The sequence below is a fragment of the Elaeis guineensis genome, chromosome 5 (genome assembly GCF_000442705.2).
Source record: "Elaeis guineensis isolate ETL-2024a chromosome 5, EG11, whole genome shotgun sequence".
Lineage (NCBI taxonomy): Eukaryota > Viridiplantae > Streptophyta > Magnoliopsida > Arecales > Arecaceae > Elaeis > Elaeis guineensis.
In genome coordinates this window covers 9,810,954-9,821,279 of record NC_025997.2, presented here as the reverse complement: position 1 = coordinate 9,821,279, position 10,326 = coordinate 9,810,954, and positions in this window count along the sequence as shown.

The following is a 10,326-nucleotide window of genomic DNA, read 5'->3' as shown; positions in this document are numbered from 1 at the left end:
TTCCAAGATATCGACATGATTACACAGGAACACACCTCATGATGTCGACATTCTACCATTAATATCAGATATAAAATCTTAATTGGTGTATCCTCCCACTCCTAGCTTTGATCTTTCTCCAAAAATTAAGAATAAATCTTTAGTTCTTCTCAAATACTTAAGGATATTTTCAAAGCAATCCAGCACTCCTAGTCTGGATACAACTGATATCTACTCGTGATATTCACAGTATTAACTATATCAGTTCAAATGCATTACATGACATACATCTATGCCCAAGAGGATAGCAGACCCTTCTCTGAGATTTCTATGCTGAACTCTTTCAGCATCTACTCTCTATATTTTATCTATGAAAATACAAGCATCCAATTGTATCTATCTCTATAGATTTTTATATTCTCAGAATATAGAAAGCTTGCTTATACAACCATATTTTAATCGATATCAGTATTGGACACTCCTACTGATCCTTTTAAAAATACATAATTTCTTATTTCTGATCAAAAAATTTGATCATATCATCAAAATGAATATTCCAACTTCAAGATTATTGCAGACTTAGTGATCTCTTATTACGAGAAGTAAAATCTATAAGCTACTCCATATGAAAATCTTTAAAAAGTATCCAGTTAGAAAATCTATTTCACATCTCTTTCTTGGAGTCGATGTCCAATATCACTTCGTTGTAGAGTTTTGGGATCATCTCTATGTTCCCTATCTACCATTGAGAAATAATTTTTTTCTACATCCTCAGTTAAGCATATCTAAGTACCTTTCGAGAGGATGGAAGATCCTACTGTATCTACGAGGTAGAGGAGGAACATACGTATATATACTGGCTTATCATGAATAGGTTCTTTAGGTCCTACGGCTCGCTACTCTTCAGAGATACTCTCTTTGAGCTTAACTTTCCTCCCACTACTTCATCTTGGATAAATAATTTTTTAAAAAGATAGCATGATGGGTCACAATCACATTATGATCCTTTCAGAAGAAAAGTAGTATTCCAAACTCTTTTAGGATATTCTTTGAAATGAGCTTTATAGACCTATCCTCTGACATATCCTATTACTGTCCTTGACACAGACTGGATATCTTTGGATCTTGAAATAATCAAGATTTAGTTCTCACCATGTTATATCTCATACGGTGTGGTAAGAACAGATTTAGAGAGAAGCCAATTCCATAAGTAAATTTTAAAAATAAAGTATGTCCTTAAAGAAACAAAATAAATCAGTAAAGTCCATCATGCATCGGATCATATCTCATACAGTCCCATGACTCTTCTTAATTATCTCATTAAGCTGAGATGTACTAAGAGGGGTCCAATATGAAACTATGCTATTTTATGAGATAACCAAAAAAAATTTTTATTTGGTATTGCATCTTGATCTGATCGAAGTACGTTTAGAAATTTTTTAATTTGTTTCTCTACTTTACATCTGAATTTTTTGGACCTTTCAAAATTTTAGATTTGTATCTCATATACTTATCTATACCATGACTGATCATCAGTAAAGATAACGAAGTAGAGACTACTCCCTTTGTTAGCACATCAAATAGGCTACACACATCAAATGTATACTAGGATAAGTATCTCAATGATCTTTTTCTCTTGTCCCACAAGAATAACTTGGTCATTTTTTCTCAAAGAGATGATGCACAATTTAGACATAACTCAACAGTCAATGAGCCCAAAAGTCCATATTTCTTCAATCTGTTAATCATTTCTTCTCCTATACGACCTAGCCTAAGGTTCCACATATACTTAAGTTTTATCTCAACTTTGATTCTCTCAGATCCAATGGCATTCACTGCTTGCTCAATTAAGTTCACAGATGCATCACCATGCAAATGATAGAGGCCGTCTCTAAGAACTAAATCCAAACGATAATCACAAAGAATAGATATCCATAGCCACAGCAGCAATTCTTGTCCTATTGTCAATTTTAAAGGTTACTTCCTCAGCCCTCCACCTTCCCATAGACTCTATACTAAACTGTATAAAAAGCACTAGAGTCTAAAACTCAACTGAGAGAAGAGAAAATCATAAGGATAGTATTAAGCAATTTCAATATGCCTACTCAAGGTATGTTCTTATTTTTTTAGGCTCTCTAGGTATGTACCTCTATACTTTTCAAGGTTCTTTAGTTACCAACATTTTGATCAATTCAGATAAGATGCCAAGAAGATCATTCATATGGTAGTTTACTATAAACTACTTATATAAACTAAAAAGAGATCGCTAGATCAAATCCATAAGTAATTCCTTATGCATGATCATGTCGAGCCTTTTAAGCTCTTTGATGTCCTTGATTATTATCAAATAATAATCATAAACTGACTGTCCATCATACATCTCATGCACTGTGTGACTCTGATCACCTCATAATATTTGTAGATGAATAAATATATCATTGGTAGTGTACATATACTCATACATACGTTGGAGTTTATCTAACATGGACTTCAACATATAGCACCTACTTTTTTTGTCATTGTCCATCCACTTATCCAGTATAGCTCATTGACTTTAGATTGGATAGGCTGTTAATATTAGAATAACCTGGTAGAGAATATTGCTTAATTTTTTAAAATTAAGAATGATTCTTAGGTTTGTAAGTCAGTGTATATAATTGATTTCGATTATACGGTTTATATCTAGGATTCAAACTAGAGGATTGAAAGCTGACACAATAAATAGCAGAGAGTAAAAGTTCTAGTTAGATTTTTATACTTATTTTATAATTTATTCTAGAAACTTTTAGATATAAAAAGACTCTCACTATTTTATTAGATCTCTCACACTCTCCGGATGGAGAAACGAAAATCCTAACGTGATAACTGAATTTTTAGTGGGTGCTACGATCCCACTGATATCATGTACCTCATCTAATAGTTATTACTAACATGCACACAGATGCGTGGATAGCTCTTTGCCCAGATGCTTCTCTAAGCATGTTGCAGCAATTAGTCTCTAAGTCATATAGACTCACCTAACAGTTATTGTCCACACTTTTTAGTTAAGTTAAACCCACCGTTCACAAGCAGGTGCAAAGCCATCATTGGATCCCTCACCTAACAGTTATTAGACTCAATCCAATCTTTATCTTGGAGCAACTCTTTGCTAATAGAGTGGTTGCATGTTCTCGATGCAACTGAACCACTGTGGCCAGTCGTTCTGTACATCTACCATGATGGAAGATCATTGGACTTAATATTTATTGAGAGATTTAGGTTTAGGTCTTATCTAATCAGTCATCACACGACTGATCTAATTGGTATGGGCTAAATCAAACCGTCAAGCAACCATATTTGAGACTCAATCTTTCAAATTAATCAGGTAAGTGGAGATTGATGGAGATCCCCCTGTTATTTTTCTTAGACACCAATAAATTAGCTAGATCAGTGAATGAAATTAATTAAATAATTATCTTTTAATTATTCACCTTAGACACCAATTGGTTAATTGGTTCGAATAGATTAGCTTAGGTGAATCAGATTCGAGGCATAGAGTCGAATTAAGTCCTTAGGTTAATTGATTTTATATATGAGTGTCAATCGATTCAATCAACAATAATTGTATGATCTTAAGCTCTATTGATCTAATCATAATCAATACTTGATTCGGTTTGATCAACTGCTAAATCGATTTTGACCCATTATGATCAAATCAGAAATCTTAGATGTAATCCAATTACATGACCTAATTTGATCTACCCATGACCAATCCTTCATGCATAAACACTAATTTTAGATATTAAATTTAAATTTTTAGATCTAATTTTTTTACATAAAAAGTAAGTTTTGATCTGAAAATAATTTTTCAGATCAGACGTACAAATATATATCATATACATGAATAAAATTCAGATCATAGAAACTGATTTTAGTCCTAAACATGCTTTCATATATCATATATATAAATCAAAATAGATCTCGAAACTCTTTTCAGATCTAAACAATAAAACATATATCACATATATGATGAAAAATTAGATCTAAAATTTTATTTTAATCAAAAATTTTAATATTATTCTAAGACAACCATACAGTATAACAAGTTATATTAGGGCAACCTTATGTCAGAACGATATCAAAAATTTTTAGATCTAAATTTTTTTTCTACAGATTTTAGATCTAAATCCTAATCTCAAACATACGACATGACTTTGATATCACTGTTGAGATTTCATGGTTTAATGCATGCAAAAATTTTAAAATAAGTACGTAGTAAAAATTAAAAATTTAAATTTAATTTAATTTAATCTAAATATACATAAGATCAAATCTTAAAACTATAAAATAAGATTTACATATGTGAGATAGGATTCAGATACAGAAATAAAATAGAAAAAAATAAATAAAGAAGATCTAATCTTCATATCTTAGTGTGGATCGATCTACACCGTGAACTGATGATCGTGAAGATCTTTTGAAATCACACAAGTGTCCGATCTCTACGGATATCCACACGAGGCTTCAATCTGATTAGAAGCTTCTTAATCTCACCGAGGTGCTAGCTTCCTTGCAGAGATCGCATCTTGATGATTAAAAATTCTTCGTTTCTCTCAAAACTCTCTTAGAGAAAAAAAGAGAATAGGAGGATGATGATCTCTACGCTAGAGATCATGAGAAGAATATTTTCTTTTCTTCTTTCCTAAAATTCATGGATAAAACCTCTATGCTAGAAATCTAAGAATATATGTCCAACTCTTGGATAAAAGGGTGAGAAAAATTCATATCCAAACTTGGACAAAAGATGGAGAGAAGAGGCCCTAACAACCAATTTTTGATTGTTGGTAAGAAAGAAAAGATAGGAGCCAAACAAACCTCACACCATGGACCTTCATGCTGTGCCTTCTCCCCTTGGAATTTTTATGCACACTCCTCTGATTTTTGGCATCTCAAAATTGATCTCAATCAGCCCCTTGTTACCCCCTCATATGATCCCATGTTTAAATAGAAATTGATAAGGATTTTAGGTAAAGAGATAAGAATCCAACTATCCTAGGACTCTTGATTTATGCCGCCCATCCTTTCTTCTTTTTGCGCCAAGATATCCCACGAAAAAGAGAGATTAGCGTGAACTCTTCCATGCTAAAAACATCTCAGTCATGGAGAATAAATAGGCGCTATATATAAGTGGGCGTGGGGCTAGGTTGGCATATGAGAAAAGATGGAATCCAAACTACTTGGGACTCCTCTTTAGATGGCTGATTTAAAATAAATAAAATTTTAATCAATCCTAATCATATTAGGACTTGATTAGACCCAAATAGATTAAAATCCTAATCTGATTAGGAGTCCAAACTATTTAGATTAAAATCTAATCTAATTAGAAATTAGATATCACCTAACTAGAGGAGGACTCCTAGTCCAAATAGGAACCCAAAAACCTTTCAGTTAGATCCTAGTCTAATTAGGAATTAAGTCAAATTTAAATCCTAATCAAATAAAAAATTATTCTCTCATGCAATTTGATTATCTCATAACCCAATTAGGCTTGATCAAATCAAATCTATATCAAGTCAAATTGAATCTAATTCATTTAGATTTGATGCAAGCTCTATTGCTCAATCAAATTGAGCTAATTAGCAATCCAATTGCTAATTAATCCTCCTATAACTCACTAACTCTTTAACGAGTTACTTAATTACAACTTTTACATTGAATTAATTATCAATCAAATTAATAATTAAATTCAATCATGATTTATAATCACAATTCAACCATCTGATCAGTCAAAATTCTCTGTGTGTAACTTCATAAGTTCTATTCTGTCAGATAGTGAGATATATATTGTGATCCCTATCATAATATCATTAAAATTTCTTTCAATGGGTTGGAACCATTCCAACTCTATCCATCAAAGATCCATCGAGATGATGTCCGTGGATCTCACAATCCACTAGTGACACCTAGCAGTATGTATTGACAACCCAGCAGAATAAAAGGTAACGAACCTCTAAGTACAGTTAACGTATGATATAATCCCTCTATCGTGAGTTTCGATCAGATGGCAGGTTATGAATCAATTGTCAAACCTCATATAATAGATTCAATTAGTTCGAGTCCATATATAATTCTCATGGAAACTCTTTTCTATCAGTCACACTACTATGGTCATAGACTTAAGGACTCGGCTTCTTAAATCCCATAGGACTACTCTCTTCTGCTATAATCGATAGATTCTATTTAGATACGTATTCTACTCCTACAATAGACCAACTATCACCAACATTCATTACAAGAACTCATTGAGTCAATATTTATGTGTAATCAAACTCAGCAGCCTCACTGCGAGCAGCTGTAGCACCGCAAGTCAAAGGATCAGTCACACTACTGCAGCATCGAGAAAGTCACTAACGAGTGAGCAGATATCTATGTGACTTCTCGTATTGGTTATGTTCAAAGCTAGTTATTCCTTAACAACCACCTGCACTCTCGCTTCAGTCACTACACCACAGACTCGAGACTCATCTATCTGAAGAAAGTGATCCGTGCACCGGTCTATCCAGATCAATCATCATTTTCATGATGATCCTATGATCAGAAGCAATTTAGAAATTAACTATCAATGACACATGTTTCAAATTCTCAATTTTTTGAGAATATGTGTCATCATCTTGTTAATTCACTTGGATGATTTATGGACACATAAAATATGAATGATAATATAAGTATCTATTAAGTACAAAAATATGTCCTAGTAATATGATATGCATCAGTCAAGATTGACTTCTAATGCATACATCCAACAGCTGCACATATGCCATCGTTTTTTGATCCACAGATTTCAAGCCCTTCATCTTCCTACGTGCCTCAGATGACAGCACCGGATCCGAGTTGGCATCATGATTCTTCATCTGAGTGGTCTGATTTTTTTGTTACAGTCCCATCATGGGATCATATGAGGGGGTTGAGCTGGTCACTCAGCTTGTAGATTCTCTAGCAGCATCTGTTTTTCCTGATATGCATGTTTAGGAGACATCCACTGTTATAGGAGAGGAGCCATTACAGATGACACAGGAGCAGGAGTGATCGTTGAGGACCTTTGTGAGAAGATCCAAGTAGCCACGGGCACCACGACATTCTTGTTGGATTTAGTATTTTTTGAATTTGTAGTACTGTGAGATTTTTTTGTAAACTGTATATTTTTGTTCTATCTATATCATTTATTATTGTTTCTATCTGAGTTTTAAATATTTGCTTGTTTAATTCAAGTGTTAGGATGCTATATAGTTTGTCATGATTTTTAAATGTCTCGAAAAAAAATTAAAGAAGAAAATATCACGTTAAAAAAGTTATCTAAATTAGTTTAAAAAATAATATCATGCATCCAAAAAAATATAAATAATAATGAGAAAATATATCATGCATCCAAAAAAATTGGTTTAAAAAATATAAATAAAATATATCATAGACCGAAGGTTAAGGTGAAGAAAAAAATTATCTTAGAAATATCATTTGGACATATACCACCACTTTTTGATCCATAGATGTCAGGACTTTCATCTTCTTACATGCCTCAGATGACAGTACTGGGTCCGAGTTGGCATCATGACTCTTCATCTGAATAGTCTGATCTTTTTGTTACAGATCCATTATTGAATCCAGATAAGGGGGTCACTCAGCTCATAGATGCTCAAACAGGACCTATTATTCTTGATATGCATGCTCTGGAGACGTCCACTGGTACAGAAGAGGGGACCATCACAGGTGACACAGGAGCAAGAGCAACCGTTAAGGACTTTTATGAGAAGGTCCAAGCGACCATGGGCACCACGACATCCTTGTGGGACTTAGTATTTTTTTTATTTGTAGTACTGGATATTTTTTTTATAAACTATATATTTTTATTATATTTATATTATTAATTATTATTTCTATCAGGAGTTTTAGATATTTTGTTTCTTTAATTTTAAGTGTTAGAATGCTATATGGTTTATCATGATCTTCAAATGTGTCTCGAAAAAAAATTGAAAAAAAAAATACCATGTTAAAAATAATTATTTAAATTAATTTAAAAATAATATCATGCACAAAAAAAATTAAATAATAATAATAAATATAATGCATCCAAAAAATTAATTTTAAAAATATAAATAAAATATATCATTCGAAAAAAAATCATAGTATTTTATAGAAACGTCATTCAAAATATCATTTTTATAAAACACTCATTTTAAATGATATTTTTATAGAAACTACGTCAAAATGACATCTCTAGAAACATCATTTTCAATGATATTTTTATTTTTTATTTTTAATGATAGATTTTCAGATAGATATCAAATGGGATCGAAAAAATATCATTTCAAATGATATTTTATAAATTTTATATTATTTACGTATATAAGTTGATATCTATATTAAATTAATAAAAAATTTAAATTATATTAATACGGTAATGAATTCTGAGAAATAGCGTGTTTTAAGTTGGAAGCTTGAAATTTTCTAGGACTGCACGCTACCTTTGCTTTCGTCGACACAGGACGTGTCGTTCAATGCACTTCCTCGAAAGTAAATCCGTTGATTTACCTCGCGTGGTCTATTGTACATCTGCATTGCCGCACACGTGGCATGTTTCTGGACCACCTATATTTTAGGTTGGATGCTTGCATGCGAGAGAAGAAGAAGGGCTACAATCCAAAGGTTGGACTGTATCGGTCGTCCCATGGTACTGAATTTGATGACAGAAAACCTTACTCCTAAACATTTCATACGGTATCACAAATACTCTTGCGTGATATGAATTGGAAGTCAGCTTTGAATCTTGTTGCGTGCCAGAGAGGTCTTGATCAGCGCCCGCCTCTAAGGTGAGATTGATGATGGGGATGATGGGTACCTGTTTCGCCTCGGAAAGGTAAGTATTTGATGAAGACTACGAGGTGATGGAGCCTAAAATATGCAAGATGACTTGGCATCAAACATAATTAGTCAATTACTTACCGAAAAAAAAAACCTAATGAGTCAATTCCTGAATCAGAGAATGTGAATTGAGGTGGTGTGCTGACTGCATCCTACACTTCCTTTTCTTTTCCATGAGGACCGAGGCAAGTATTGGGCTGCTTCCTAATATTCTTTACTTTTTTTTTTTTTTTTGTAAGTCTAATATTCTTTTACTTTGAAAAGCTCGACAAAAGTGAGATTTGATCTCGGATTATTTGATACAAATTCTAAAGGTTTGGTAAGGGGACAACTTTTATATGCTACACGTAGGGATGAGTAAAAATCAAATTTAAACAATCAATCGTGAAATCGAATCAAATCATAAGTACGATTTAGTTTAAAATTTTATTCATTTGTTTGATTAGTTTTTGACATTATAAAAAATAGATTTGAATTGATTTGATTCAGTAAATAAAATCGTTCTCAAATCAAATCGATCGTTTTAATAAAACGACGTTATTTTGATTAAATGTTGTTTATGTTGGAGTATTAATATATTAGAAAATAATTTTGAATTTATGATATTATTTATCAATTTAGTTTTGTATTGATTAGTCTTAAATCCTAAGTGACTTACTTACTGGATTGTTTATTTTTTTATAATATATTAGAGATCTTTATCTTAATCCTTAATGATGGTGTTTGTTTAAAAAATTTATTTTGTTGAGTGACGATATCTTATGTCAATTTAAATTATTTTACTTGATAAATTTTCTTAGTAGTATTCTTATGTGAAAAGAAAACAAGTCTTCACGGATCATAATAATAATAATAATAATAATATAAACCGGTAAACCAAACCAAATCAAACCGTTTAAATCATGTGGTTTGGTTTGGTTTTAATTTCTATTGGTCGATTTATTTTTAGAAATATCAAACTATTTAAGACTGATTCAACTTAATTTAAGCATGAAATCGATCAAATCGGATCATGCTCATCCTATATACATATATACGATGTACCTCATCTCATAGGCATACATGCAACTTCCACATGGAAAGAAAGCTGTATATTTTAGACTTCTTGCAATTGCTGAGGGCCCAAGGTTGCCATACTTAGGTCACATAGCAGGTTGGGGCATCCATTATTACACGGGCACCAAGTCTATTCATCCTTCATCGCTGACATCTATGGGGCCAGGTCAACGAGGCAGGTTTCTTTTGCGGCTCAATTTGTGCTGCTAACATTGATTGACTTATGCGCCATAAGATTAGGACCCTGAATGGTATTTTATTATTTTATATCATAAAACTTGACGTAAGAGAAAGGTTAGGAGAAAGGGAGGGGGACCTCGACTACGTTGAATTATAATGGAGACAAATACTCCCATGAATCTGCATTCGAAAAAAAGAAAGCGAGGAGATTAAAGT